The sequence below is a fragment of the Macaca fascicularis genome, chromosome 20 (assembly GCF_037993035.2).
Source record: "Macaca fascicularis isolate 582-1 chromosome 20, T2T-MFA8v1.1".
In the NCBI taxonomy this organism is placed as follows: Eukaryota; Metazoa; Chordata; class Mammalia; order Primates; family Cercopithecidae; genus Macaca; species Macaca fascicularis.
Genome location: NC_088394.1, coordinates 66,980,997 through 66,995,436, shown reverse-complemented (window position 1 = coordinate 66,995,436; position 14,440 = coordinate 66,980,997). Strand labels below are relative to the sequence as shown.

Here is a 14,440-nt window from a genome sequence, read left to right as displayed (position 1 = left end):
CAGGTAGGTTATTTCTTAAAGAATGACTTGTTTGGAATTTTTAAACATATATACAAACATATATAATTGTATAGTATAGGAAATTATACAAATCATAACTTAGATTTTTTTCATTATAGAAAATAACAAGCCTCCATGTATTCATCACTTAGCTTCAACAATGATCAAGGCCAGTCTTGGTTCATCTATTCCTCCCATTCTCCTTTACTTTATTATTTTGAAGCAAATCTCAGACTTAAAATTTCATCTGTAACTATTTCAGCATGCATCTCTAAAACACAGTGATACAGTTTAAAAACATAACCAAAATACCATGATTACACCTAAAAAGATTCCCTTAATGTCATCAAACATCCAGGCAGTATTTAAATTTCTCTGATTGTCCCGTACATTTTACTTTTGACGCCTGAATTAGGGTCCAATAAGGCCCATACATTACGATGGTTGATAGGTCTTTTTAAGTCTCTTTAATCAATGTGGTGAACTTTCAATCTCTTTTTGTCCGGGATTTTTAAAAAAACTGTTGTCGAAGAAATTGGGTCATGAGAGTTATAAAGTTTCACACACTGATTTTGCAGATTGCATTCTTACAGTGGTGTTTACATGTTCTGCTGTCTCCTTTTTCTCTGGCAAATTGGTGGTTAGATCCAATGGCTTGACCAGGTTAACTTCTTTGGCAAGATTGTGTCATAGGTGATGGTATGGATCTCTATTAGGGGATTTCATTGCCTGCTTGCATCTCTTTTCTTGATGTGAACAGTTATTTATAATCATTGCTTATACCCGTTAATTATTTAAGGTTCACAAAATGGGCATCTTTCAATTCTATCATTCTTTCTCTTCCTCCTCCTTCTCCTTCTCTTCTTCCCCCTTTTTAATAAAGCTAGAATACTTCTATAAAGAGAAATTTTCCCCTATTTGGTTACCTTGAGGTTTTGGTTTTCGTTTATTCATTTTGAATCATTATAAACTCATGATTGAAACATAGTTCATCTGTGCGTTTCAATCCATTGAAATTCATGGTAGTTATTACTTTTGATAATCATTTTGTGTCGTCTTTGGCTAATGGCACTTCAATTTGACTCATGCATCCTTGCTTTTCGATGTGACAAAATGTTCCAGGCTCATCTTGTGTACTTCCTTCCTGAGATTTGAAACTAGCCATTTCTCCAAAAAGCCCTGGGCCCTTTTAGTGAGAAGTAGCATTTAGAAACCATAATTTAGATGTTAGGGTTGGTCACTACTAATGGGTTAGTCACCCTTTCCAAGCCTTTTCAGTGAACACAGCAAAAATTGTAGACACACATACACTCTATGTAACATATAAAATTATATAACTATATAGGCATTTATAGATATTTAAGATAAAATACATTATAAGTTTATACTGACACTTCTCATTCAAATTCAAATTCAGAGTTACAAGTTTTTATTTAACTTTACTGATCCTTCAGCTGTATCTCCTTTTCTTCATGCTAAAATAATTTCAATTATCCATGACAATAATCTAAATATTTATTTGCTTTATCCCATACTAGACACCCAATAGTCCCAGAAAAACAGAAATCCAACCATCGGACATCATTACTGAAAACAGCTTACTGTTTTTTATAGGTCTTTTTGTCCTTAAGGATGTACACCAAATTACTATGCTTTAAAATAATTTAGATGGGTCCTTCTCTGTGATCATGCCATCCATTGGATATACTATTGGGTTCATTTATTTCATGTTGATTTTGATTTGAAGGATGGCTTTCTAAATTTTACTTTTGGTTTATATCTCTGTAAATATCTACATATGTCCGAAGTCAAATGTACAAAACAAGGTATATTCAGAGAAGTCTGTCTCCTTGCCATCATGGCTATCCTATTCCTCCTCCTTCCCACTACAGGTAACTTTGAGATAAGTTATGGCTTATTCTTCAATTGGTTTCTTTTAAACAATATAAACAGCTACCTTTTTATGTTAGATTTTATATAATTTTTTTGTTATAGAATCAGCAGTTTTATATATTATAGAATTAAGTTTTCTAAACTGTTGCTGGATCATAATTGCTGAAGTACAGTTTTAAATCCTAGAACAGTTCAAATTTAAGAAGGTTATTACTGACTTGTTACAATTCTTTAACACTGTAGAAAATGCTTGAAAAATTCTTAAAGGTTCTGGACCATTTTCACTCTCTGACCTTTACTCAGCTCGTCCACAGAATTTTTCAGCCACGTCAGCAAGGCTTCTACCAACTACTTGCTGAACTTTAATTCATTTCATTTTCATGAAAGGAAGGAAATCCCTTGAAATCATTGATTAGTTCTTCTAAAAAGGCACAGCCATCTGGGACTCTTTCATGTTTGTTGTGTGAGCAGCCACGTCGTGCTTTTTGCATCATTGGCTGGAGTCAATGTTGAAATCTTAATTCATGGTGTTTATAAGGGCAACAACTGTAGGAGAAGATTTACGCTTTCCAGGAAGTGTGGTTGAGAGGCGGATGGAGTGTGGCAGTTGTGAAGAGGAGGATGTGCATCCTCGGTGTCAATGGACGACATAGATGACCCACCTTACATTTGATGTCCTGCTGAGCAACTGACTTCTCTGTCTTGACAATTATAAAACTGGTTGGAGAGTTGCTCCATGATCTAAGACATTTTACTAAGCTGCTAATATATTGGGATAAGACCTTCTAATTATTGCCCTTTAATATCCTGGGCTTTGCAAAATAGTAACTCCAATTTTTCCAGTTTTTTCAGAAACATTTTCACTACCATGACTACTTTTTTTCTTTTTTTTTTTTTTTTCTTTTGAGAGAGAGAGTCACTCTGTTGCCCAGACTGGAGTGCAATGGCACCATCTTGGCTCACTGGAACCTCCATCCCTCACATTCAAATGATTCTCCTGCCTCAGCCTCCTGAATAGCTGGGATTACAGGTGCATGCCACCATGCCTGGCTAATTTTTGTATTTTTAGTAGAGATGGGGTTTTGCCATGTTGGCCAGGCTGGTCTCGAACTCCTGATCTCAAATGATCCACCCATCTCAGCCTCCCAAAGTGCTATAATTACAGGCATGAGCCACCATGCTCGGCCCATGGCTACTTTTGATTCCTATAGCAGTGCCCCCAGTGGTCTCCCTGCTTTCACTCTGTCCCCCTCGCCCAAATCTGTCCCGTACATAGTGACCATCGAGGAGGACTCAGACCTACCAGGTATTAAGACTTACCATAAAGCCATAGTGATTAAGACAATATCAGCACAGAGATGGACAACTAGATCAATGGAATAGAACTGAGAGACAGAAACAGACCCTTGCACATTTAGATGCCTGCTTCATGACAGAGGTGGTATTGGAAATCAATGTGTAAAGATGAGCACACTGTCTCATGCACATCTTTCCATCTCAGCTGCCATTCACAGACATCACTTTTAGTAGCTACATGGTACTCAGCCATATGAACATACCATCATGGCACCACCATTCATTTCACCAATCCCTATCCCTTAACATTTAAGTGACTCTGGTTTTTTTTGTTTTTTGTTTTTTTTCCTATTACAAATAATGCTGCAATGGAGATTTTTGTATTTAAAAATGTTATACACATTCTTATGTCCTTGGTTAGGATTAATTCATCAGATGGAGCTAATAGGTCAAAGGGCTCAGGTATTTTGGGAAAGGATGGTCCACATTTCTTTCCTGAAAGGTCTGCTACTCCCATTAACAGCCTATGAAAGAGTCAACGTGCTTCCTCTGACAACATGGAATATTGTTACTTTAAAATGTTTTGCATTTCGGGAATAAGGAAGGGTAACTCATAGTTGTTTTAATTTGCATTTACTTGATAACACATAAAACTAATCATTCCTCCCCCACAAATGATTGACCCTTTAAGGTTTTTCTTTTGTAAAATCCTTGTTTTTGTTCCTACATGGTTACTAAACTGCTCTTTCTGACACCACTGCAATCCACCAGGTATGCCACTGTGAAATTACTATCTCTAAGCAACTCTTGAGTACCTGGTTTCGCTGTTCTAAGAAATTCTAAAGGTTAAATGCTAAAGGTTAAAAAAAATATAAAAATACGTACAGATAAATTTAAGATAAAAGACATGCTTCTTGCTTCCTGCAAGATAAGGGCCAAAGTCTTTCACCAGAGGTTGATCTGCACCAAACTAACCTCAGCATTCTCTTCCACCATAACCCTCGTCCTTGACCAACTTGGTCTGCTCTCTGTTCCTTCTCCATGTGACATATTCCTCCCTCCATGCTTTGGCTCTCATTGCTCTCATCTCAGAATTTTCTTTTCACTTGCTCAGTTTCTTATCTCCCTTTATGCCAAGCTCAAGTGCGTTATCCCCTTAAATCTTTCCCTGGGAGAATATCACCTCTGACCTTCCGAGATACTTACTGTAGTACCTTCCCATGCTTCATGCCATCTACCTTTTTAAGATTGTTCTTTTGGGGGCACATGTTCTAACTGAAGTGTAAAACTCTCAAGGAAGAAGACAGTACACCTTGAGGTTCTTTTATGCTAGTGTTTCGTACAGTCCCAAGAACTCAGTGTGTGGATGATTCTGATGATCCCATGAAGGAGGATCTGTCAATGGCATGTTGGGGAGGGGGAGATGAGATTTCTATACCTTTATATCTGCATAATCCCAAATATTTTTATGATGTTTTTACTGAATTTTCAGATGTTTAATGATAATACAGTCACAGAGGAGTAAAGGTATTAAGGGCAAGTACAGGTTATAGTGAAGTCTGCTGAAGTTGGTAAGTAGCCATTATTGGGTCATTCTGGAATGCCGTGGCTTTCTGCTTCTGTTCGACCCACAAGCCCCAATCTCAGCACAGGCCCCAATCTATCACCCCACAAGCCCCAATCTCAGCACTGTATTGTGGGCTGCCAGTCTCTGGACAATGGAAAAGCAGCATACAAGATAAAATGGAATAAAAGCCAAGTTCCACCTCTGCTACTTACGGGCTGTGTCTCCATAGGCAGGCTACCTAACTCTCTTCACCCACATACCAGAGACAGTAATATATTCCCCAGGATTCTTCTGAGAATGAAGTAAGACAATGTGTATAGAGCAGGCAAAGTTATCTCCGCAGAGCCAGAACTCAATGCATGGAAGGTATTAATGTAAGCAGAAAGGAAGAGGACCCTGCTGGTCATTTCTGTCTTGGCATGAAGCAAGAGGTTGGGTCAACATGAGCTAAAATAAAGTCAGGCATGTCCAAGGTAATAAGGGACAAAGGGTGGAGTCTTATTTGGGGTCCACTGCTAAAGTACTTATCCTACTCTGTAGGGCACTAATTCCTGTTCCAATTCAGGGGGTAAATTAGGATGGAAATTGCACAGTGTATGTGCAATGCTTACTTCTGACTGATGGGAGCATCCAGGGCTACTGAGAGTCACTGGAAACAACAACCAGAAATTTTGGAGACTAAAAACACAGTAACTGTGAAGCTCCTGGAGGAACTCTAGAGTATAGCTACATTAATTGATTCTGCAATGAAAACTGGCAAAGGAGGGTGAAAATGCAAAGTATAGATGAAGCATAACCAAGCAAAAGAGAAAGCAAAAGTAGCAATGTGGACATCAGAAAGAATGAAATTTAAGGTTGAAGGTATACAACAGAATGGAGAATGACATTATATAATGTTAAAAAGCACAGCTGATAAAGGAGATATAATATCCATAAACCTGTATGCAACATACAACACGACAGTTAAATATATAAGGGAAAAAAGAGCTTAAAATACAAGATTTTAATGAAAGTAAGAGTTGGAGTATCCATACACATCTCTCAGAATTAGACATATTTACAAGACAAAAATAAGAACAGAGGGAATTCAATATTTTTTAAAGAACTCAGTAGAATAGATAACTTGCTAAAGTTACATTATCTGAGAAACTAGTGAAATGCACTGACATAACAAAATAAAATCACCGGCATCAATATTGAGAAACGTAGATAAAATTCTCACTTTTGTGTTGATATATCTGAATACCTAGAAAGCCCAAGAGACTCTAATGAAACACTAGCCAAATAAATTAGACAACTCAGTAACGATAGTAAAGATAAATACACAAAAATCAATTGCTTCACTCTCCACTAGCGTTAAGCACCCAGAAATGAGAATGGGAAAAAATGACAAGAGATTAAAAGGTTTTAAAAACTTTAAAAATACTTAGAAATTTAACATAAGAGGAACTTTGGTGGTCAGGTGCAGGGGCTCACACCTGTAATCCCCAACTGTTTGGGAGGCCGAGATGGGAGGATGACTTGAGCCCAGGAGTTTGAGACCAGACTGGGAAACCTGAGACCCCATCTCTACAAAAGGAACTTGGACCCAGAGTTATATATTCCTGGGGTCACTATATCTTCACCAGTGAGGTCTGAATTTCAACCCTGGGTTCTCTATTCTATCTTTGCTTGCTGTCTTTCAGTCCTAGATATAGTGGCTGCTTTTTGCATTTACTATTCCTATCTTCCTTAGAGTCTTCTTTTTAACTCTTTTAGTAGTTAACCACTATTTTACTAGTTAAAATGTTACATAAATGTTCCCTGTTTAAATTACTGGTGTGGTTTCTTTCTCCAGACCCTGACTGATGCAGACCTATATGAATAAACTATAAAATCTTACTGAAAGATGCCCAAACAAGAACTAAACCAATAGATATTTTCTCAGATAGAAAGACTTACTACTGTAAGATGCCTTTTCTTCCCAGAAAACACATATAAACTTAATGATATTCTAATTAGAATTCCAGTAAGATTTTCATTATTTTTGGAAATGGATAAAAATATCTTAGATTCTGATGGTAGGGTAATTTTATGAACAGCTACAAAAAGCATGAAAAATAAAAATTGTGATGAGGGATATGACTACCTGTATATAAAGCCACAGTAATCAAATCTAAGTGGTTTGGGCAGAGAGAGAGAGAGAAACAAAGAGATGAGGGGAAAAGAATGGAAAAATTCTGGGAAAGATCTTAGGATACATTCAAATTTCATCTATTACAAAGACAGAATTTCATTTCAGAGGGCAGAAAGTGGTTTATTTAAAAAAAAAAAATGGGCTGGCACCAATGACTAGTCATCTAGAGTAGAGGTTGGCAAGCTTTTTCTATAAGGAGCCAGACAGTAAATATTGTAGACCAGGGATATCCAATCTTTTGGCTTCCCTGGGCCACATTGGAAGAAGAATTGTCTTGGGACACACATAACATACACTAACAATGACAATAGCTGATGAGCTAAAAATAAATAAAAAACGAAAGTCCATGCATAGATCTCATGTTTAAAGAAAGTCTACCAATCTGTGACAGGCCACATTCAAAGCCATCCCCGGCTGCATGTAGCCATGGGCTGCGGGTTGGACAAGCTTGCTTAGACTTTGGTCTAAAACATTACGGTCTCTGCTGCTACTACACAACTCTGCCATTATGGTGTGAGAGCAGAGCTAGACAATACATAAATGAATGGGCATGGCTGTGTTCCAATAAAACTTTATTTGCAAACACAGGCAGCCGGCCTGTGGGCCATAGTGTGTCAACCTCTGGTTCAGAGGGAAATAAAGTAGTCCCCCATTTCTGACCAAATACAGAAATAAATTCCCGATGGAACAAGGACTTAAATGTAAAATAGAAACCTCTTAGAAGAAAAATCCAGATGTGATAAGGTGCGATCGTATTACGAAGGGTAACCATCTTAAGTCAGAAAATTCAGAAGCCATAAAGGAAAAGCTGGACCTATTTGAATTTATAAAAATGTAAAACTTTTATACGACAAAGATGTTATATACAAAGTCTGAAGATAACAGATTTGAGAAGAATGTTTGCAGTACGGATGACTGGTATCTCTAATCTACAAAAGGCTCTTACCGATTGGCTAGAAAAAGACAAACAACCCAACCGAAAAATGAACAAAGGGTATGGATTTTAGTTTAAGTGCAATTGGAACCCTTGGAGGTTTCCAGCAAGAGAATAATATGATTTATGTTTTAAAAAGCCCACTCAGGCTTCTGTGTGGGGAATGGATTGCCGGGGGCAGGAGGCAATGAGGAAACCAGGGAGGCTGGCTGGGATGTTTTTGCAGACTACCCCACTTCCCCCAAGAGAAGGCTTAATAGATGTTCAATAAATGTAGGCTGATTTTTGATGAAAACGTCTATGCCGTGCCCCGCTATGGCATCTAGGCCAGGGGTCCCTGAGCTGACTCCTTGACCTTCCCTTGAGGGTGTGTGAGGTTCAGAATGTGGTAGGACTCTTTTCAACTTTCACTAGAAACAAACGTGTGTCTCTGGTTGATGAAACCCAGGAGCCTGGATGAGGGCTACCCCTGAGAAATCCTGCCATTCTCGTCCACGGCTCAGTGCGGTTGCCCCTCTTGGCTCTGGTTATGGAAAGGGGAGGCAAGAAGACCTGTTGCAGTCTGAAGGAACCGGTGAATTCTTAGTCTAACGAGGCAGGACACAGGAGGAAGGGGATGAAACTGACAAGGAAGTGGGATCCTAAACTAACACAGGAGATGACAGAGCACATGCCTGGACACTCCCCACATTCCTACATGAGGAGGAAGGGCTTGTACTGAATAATCTCTTCTCTTCTCATAAGGCTTGGGGACCCAATGACTTAACTGCAAGTCATTGGTCCGCACGTGCAGCCAACAGTTTTCAAGCGATAAATAGTCAAAACGAAGTAACAACTTGCTTCACCTCAGCTAGGAACGGGTTTGGAGACTCTGGCCATCCACCCAGCAGCTGGAACAGCAGCTGGAGTGACAGGCAGCACAAAGAAACGTCCCTCCCTCCCTCTGCAAGGTTTAGGAAGCCCGAGGCAAAAAGCTGAGGCTGTAGAGCAGCACTGGGCCTGGAGCTGGTAACTCAGGCTCGGTGGCTCCGTGCAGAGCCTCCGCTTTTTCAAATGTAAAATAAAAACCATCCTGGACAGGAGCGATCTCTGGAGAAAAATGAAAGAACGCACACAGACGAGAGCTGCCGGGGAGAGGCAGCGGAGCTGACATTTTCTGCAAAGGGAAGAGAATAGCATCGCCGCAGAGGGACCCTGAATCCAGCAACAGAGCTCTTGCGGCTTATCTTTGTGGAGTCCTCTCTGTTGCCCGAAATCCCTTGTGGAGCAAGCACAAGAAAGTGGATCCGAAGGAACTGCGGGGGTGAGGGGTGGGCAGTGTTAGCTCCCCTCCAACTCTGCCCCTCACAGCTGCATCCGGGCCAATTGAGGATGCTCTGTTCTCCATGACCAAGCTTGTGTCTGGTTTCCCAGGGAGATGGGCACAATGGACCCTGCTTGCCAATGATGCTGGTCTTTAACAAAACAGCAGCGCCTTGTGCTCTTCACAAACACACATTTCTGCACATCCAGAAGAACGCATGCCTTCTGAAGAGCATCTGCCATGTGGTAGACACTCAGGAAATTCAGGATCCTGCAATCATTTTAAAGGCCTCCCAAACGGCGGGTGCTCCATAAACACAATTCGAAGAAATAAATTAATGAATGAGCAGATTATTTTGGAATCATGTTCTAATAATCCATCTGGGTATGTAGACTCCCAAACAGAGGCAACAACCATGTGAATTCGATTCCTGCCATGATGTCAGATGCTTTTGGCCAGGAATTGGCAAACTGCAGCCCAAGGACCAAATCTGGCCTGCACCCTGTTTTTATAAATAAAGATTTATTGGAACACTGCCACACCCCTGTGTTTACATATAGTCTATGGGCTGTTTTTGAGCTGTTAACAGTAGGCCGACTTGGGTAGTTACAACAGAGATCATATGGGCTGCAAAGCCTGAAATATTTATTACTTGGCTCTTCACAGAAAAATTTTGCAGACTCCTGCTCTAGGCAACTTCCTGGATATAGAAGGTCTGAGGTGAGGTCAAGGATTTCATGTTTCTAAGCAGCTTTCACTTGAAGTTGATGCAGTCAGTCTTGGAGCCACCCTTTGTGAAGCAAGGTTTTAGGCACTCTCTTTTTCCAAAACAAACAAAAGTATGATGAACCATTAAACATTAAGTACCAATATCGTACACGGCATGAATTCGGCCCTGCAGTATCACATAACTTGAGTCAGCTGCAATCAAAGAAAGTCTTGGATATCCCTGTTTCTCACCTCATTGGCCTCACTTACTGATACGAGCCTAGCAGCATACACCAAGGAAGATACTGGAACATTCCTGTTTAGTTCATCGATAGCCACAAATCTAGACAGACAGCTCAGTGGACATTCATTGCCTTTTGACTACCAGCATCCATTCATCCCTCTCCCAATGGCAGCAATTTTGATATATTTCTCTCTTCCCATTTCCATTCATGTGCTTTGGGCAGGGCTGACTCCAGCCTTAGCCCAATCAGCATCTTGCATCCTTCCTAAGTTACTCTGATTGGTTCAGGGGTGAGCATGTGTCCCAGTGTGTTCCTATGGGACCTTTGCAGAGACTTCTGTGAAAACAATGTTCTCTCTTTCCTAGAGCATCTGTCGTGAGACAACATAGAATCTGAGCTGCTGTAGGTATCTCATGACCCTAAGAAGGGACTCTAAGAAGGAAAGGAATAAGTATGGAGGGGACAGTTCCAAGCAACACGGGGAGAAGAAACTTGCTGACTTTGTTTAGGCTCCTAATCCAATGATACCCCTAGCCACAGGATGTTCCCATGGGTTTTTCAGTTATATGAGCCCATACATCCCTTTTTGCTTCTGCCATTTGGAGTTGCAATTTCTGTGCTTTGCAATTGAAAAAAAATTCAGATAGGAAAAGTTACCAAAACTTTCCATCTGACTGTGGCTGAGCAGTTAGGGCCATGAACACTCCTGCATGAGAATCCTGCATGTTTGGACACATTTTGGCACATCTACAGGAGGAGCATGAGTCAACGGCTGCCCGTCTTAGAGCTGAGGCACTTGCTGCCTTGACCATCACCAAGGCTGCTATTGCTTATAGACCCTGGCAGCCCCAGTCTCTCCAACTGTAAACAGCTCCAGTCAAAACAAGAGAAGGGATCCTGGGAAAGGGTTCAGGAATCCTGCTACAAGTCAACTGCTAGGTTTTGAAGGGAAGGTGAGGGTTAAAGAAAGATACAGAGAGAGAGAAAGTGGCAGCTCTACAGCAAATGTAGGCTTTATGTCCAACATAAGACCTCCAGAGGTGGAGGACCAGCCTAATGCCAGTGCCCACTACTGCTTACAGGCTGGGGTACTTATAGGTATGGGCAGGAGGGGTCTGGGCAGTATGACTGGCTGCCCAGAATGATATTGATAAGACACGCCCATGATGAGGCAGTTTGGCCTTTGTTCCCACGGAATGTGATGTTCCTTGCACTTCCTCCCAGCAGGGTGTGATAAGGACGTTCCTGTGCCTTGTGGTCAGGTGGTTGGGCAGGATGCGTCTCACGCCCCGAACCCCCGTGGAATGTTTCACTTGACCAAGGTCTATGAAATGGCAGAGGGTGGGGGTGGGGTTACAAAATGATGCAGTTTGGTCTAACACAAAGAACCACTAAAGAACTTACCAAAGGGTAGATCATCTCAAGCGAAACTATACCAGGTAATGTTTTCTTTAGCACCATTCCATGTTCTCTTAGCGTCTTCTTGACCCTAAAGTAACCAATGCTCACTCTCGCTCTCTTTCTCCCTCTGTTTCTCTCCCTCCGTCTCTCTCTCTGTTTAACTCTCTTACCAAAACAACTTTCAACTAGTAAACGGATAGGAAAGGATCTTATTAACCCACAGGAGTCAGGTTCACCAGTTTTTTAACCAGATAGATCTGGATTTGAATTCCAGGCTCACCCCTTACTAGATGTGCATGTATAAATAAGCAACTTAAATGCTCTGAATCTCAGTTTGCTTATTTTTAAAATACATGCTTTGCTGAGTTATCATAGGGAGATGAGATAAGGCATATAGTGGTTAGGTGTAAGACTATCATCAAACCATAAAAATAATATTACGGACATAACATTAATATAGTTTTAGCCTCCTGGAGGTGTTTGCATTTTCATAATGAGCAATTCCTTTCTTAACCCAACATTAGGAACTGTAATGTCAGAATTTCAGCCTCAGTGACAGACCTGTTGCTAAGTTTATATCTGACAGATGGCTACTTAAAGAAGGTGTTCAAGAGCCCTACACAGTCCTTAGACAATGACACTGAGAATCAGAAACTCAGGCCATATATGTGGAAAAAAAAAAAAAAAGATTCCAGAGATTGGAGGGGTCACTGAGCAATAATCAGGCTATAATCACTGATGGGCTATCTGGAACTGGCTTAGGGTGGGATTACATACACCTCCTGCCACATCAGATTTCCTTCTATTTGGTCAGGGGTAGCATCATCCAATGAATAAATCTGTTAGTGATCTTCCTCGCATAACCTAGGAATTCTCTCAGGATCCATTTTTCCAGTAGTTTTCAGAAAGGAACCAACGATAGCTAAGAGAGAAGTTCTTCCATTCCAAGAGCAGCCATCTTGCTTAACTGACAAACTAGAGAGAGCTGCAAGGAGTCAGTACATCCCTGGCACAACCCACTCCCTCTTACGACATATTATATGAGACTGTATGAGCCCTACTTCCACGGTACACTAAAAACCCACGGTCCCTGCATTATCTGAGCAGCTGACAAGCTTCTGAAGTTAAGATTCATGAACGCTGAGAGCGGTACCCAGTGGATTTGTGCCAGGTGAGCAGATCCTTCTCATTTCCCATTTTGGAAATTTCACATTTCATTCTGCTTTGTGGATCCCAAAACTTCATGATAATATAGATTAACATTTTGCAAAAAAATAACAAATAATGTTCTGCTTGAGGGAAAATCAGACATTAGGCTTCTTATAAGAAACAAGGGGTCATGCTGAAGACTTCAGGATAACATACCTTGGAGAAGAAAAAGCCATTCAGTGGGTCACTCCCCAAGTCTGTGGGAGGGTTTTTTTTTTTTTTTTTTTAAAGTAAAGGTTATTTTCATAACTTTGAGACTACAATTAATTTCTACAAAACTCATGGAAAAATTGCCTCTTTTCAATAATTTTTCCCCCATCTTTTTCCCCAAGAGTCTTTAAATTTGACAAAATTTTTCTTTTCAATTAAAATAAAAAAATTGAACAGATGTGCCTCAAGAGGGCTGGTGGTACTTTTAAGAACTGGTAATAATTTATTTAGAACCATGTATAGTAATATATCTTTACACACAAGTTGCACAGAAACACCCACTGCTTTTGGTGTGGTACTTACTGTTCCTTGTTGGAAACTTCCATATGTCAGAGATCATGTATGACAGTCTTATCTTCTGTGTAAAAGGTCATCTCCCAGCAGAAGAATAGCTCGCCTAGTTAAAGGGATACCAATTTTTAAATGCTCTGCCAAGCTGAAGACGGAGCGAATGAGTGAGAGAGGGAGACGTCAGATTTCAAATGCAGGGCACGCTCATTGTGCCCTCGGATGCTGAGCTGGGAGGAGGGGGAGAGAAACCTCTATTTAGAGATGATTGGAAAAAATCAGTGCTACACAGTGTACTTGAGAAGCAACGCAGGAGGCTGTTCTTGCCCTCTCCTTGGATATGACAAAATGGCCGCCATGGAAACAGGAAGCAGCAGCAAATGGCTGCCACAGGTCTTCCTAGATGCTTGAGGAAGTGTCTACGTGTGTCCAGGCCTGTGTGGGGTATTCCTAGGGTAGCAGGCTTTTAAAGTCAGGGTGAAGAAAAGGGAGGCATTTAGAAGGAATGGACAATTGACAAGGAAAGTGGTCAGACAGCACCAAAGGGTAATGATCTGGGAAAACCCAAGGCTCCAAGAAAGTACAATGGCCCCAAGAAACAGAATTTACAGTATTTTAGCCACCCTGAGACTATATAACCATGCCAGCTCAAGTAATCAAAAATATCCTAGTCCCTGTAAATGCTCACTAGCCATTTTTTAAATATCCCCTTTAAAATGACCCCTTCACTACCCCGGGTAAGTTGGCAGGGGATTGGAGGCTCCATGGAGGGCTATCCCTGAGCCAACCTGCCAGGCAGGCAGGCAAGTTTCTGCCTTTCCCAACCTCCTGCTGCTAGCTCCCTTCCCCCTGAGAGTTGAAGACTTCCTAATGCCCCTGGCTGCATCAGACACTAATCTGGCTCAACTTCCCTACTGGAAGGCCTCTGTGACAACCAGCCAATCTGATGCACCAAACTGAGTAACTGTGTTTTCCCTCCTTCAGGACATGGTTACATTCAGCTCGGTTTTTTCCTTCCCAAGGCAGATGCCCAAAGCAGAGAGAATGAAGCAGTCAGAATTTCAGACACTCTGAACAACTCCCCTTGGGATACCTCTGGGGCTGGCGTCTTTACATCACAACGACAGAGAACTGGCCCTCACGGACTATGGCCACCGCGTCTTAGAGGTTTTGTTTCTCTGTGGGCGTCCATGTGCTCTGTTTCTTTCTC

At 41.1% G+C, this 14,440-nt stretch overlaps 2 long non-coding RNA genes across 2 annotated transcripts in view; one reads left to right on the top strand and one right to left on the bottom strand.

Annotated features, from left to right (window-relative positions):
- Positions 1–14,440, bottom strand: part of LOC135968873 (uncharacterized) — a 316,880-nt gene that overhangs the window by 235,116 nt on the left and 67,324 nt on the right. The gene's annotated exons all lie outside the window — the stretch shown is intronic.
- LOC107128432 (uncharacterized) overlaps positions 12,259–14,440 on the top strand; it is a 33,720-nt gene continuing 31,538 nt past the window's right edge. The window contains exon 1 of the long non-coding RNA XR_006694654.2: positions 12,259–12,694. This is a non-coding gene — a long non-coding RNA (uncharacterized lncRNA). The remainder of the gene's footprint in view (positions 12,695–14,440) is intronic.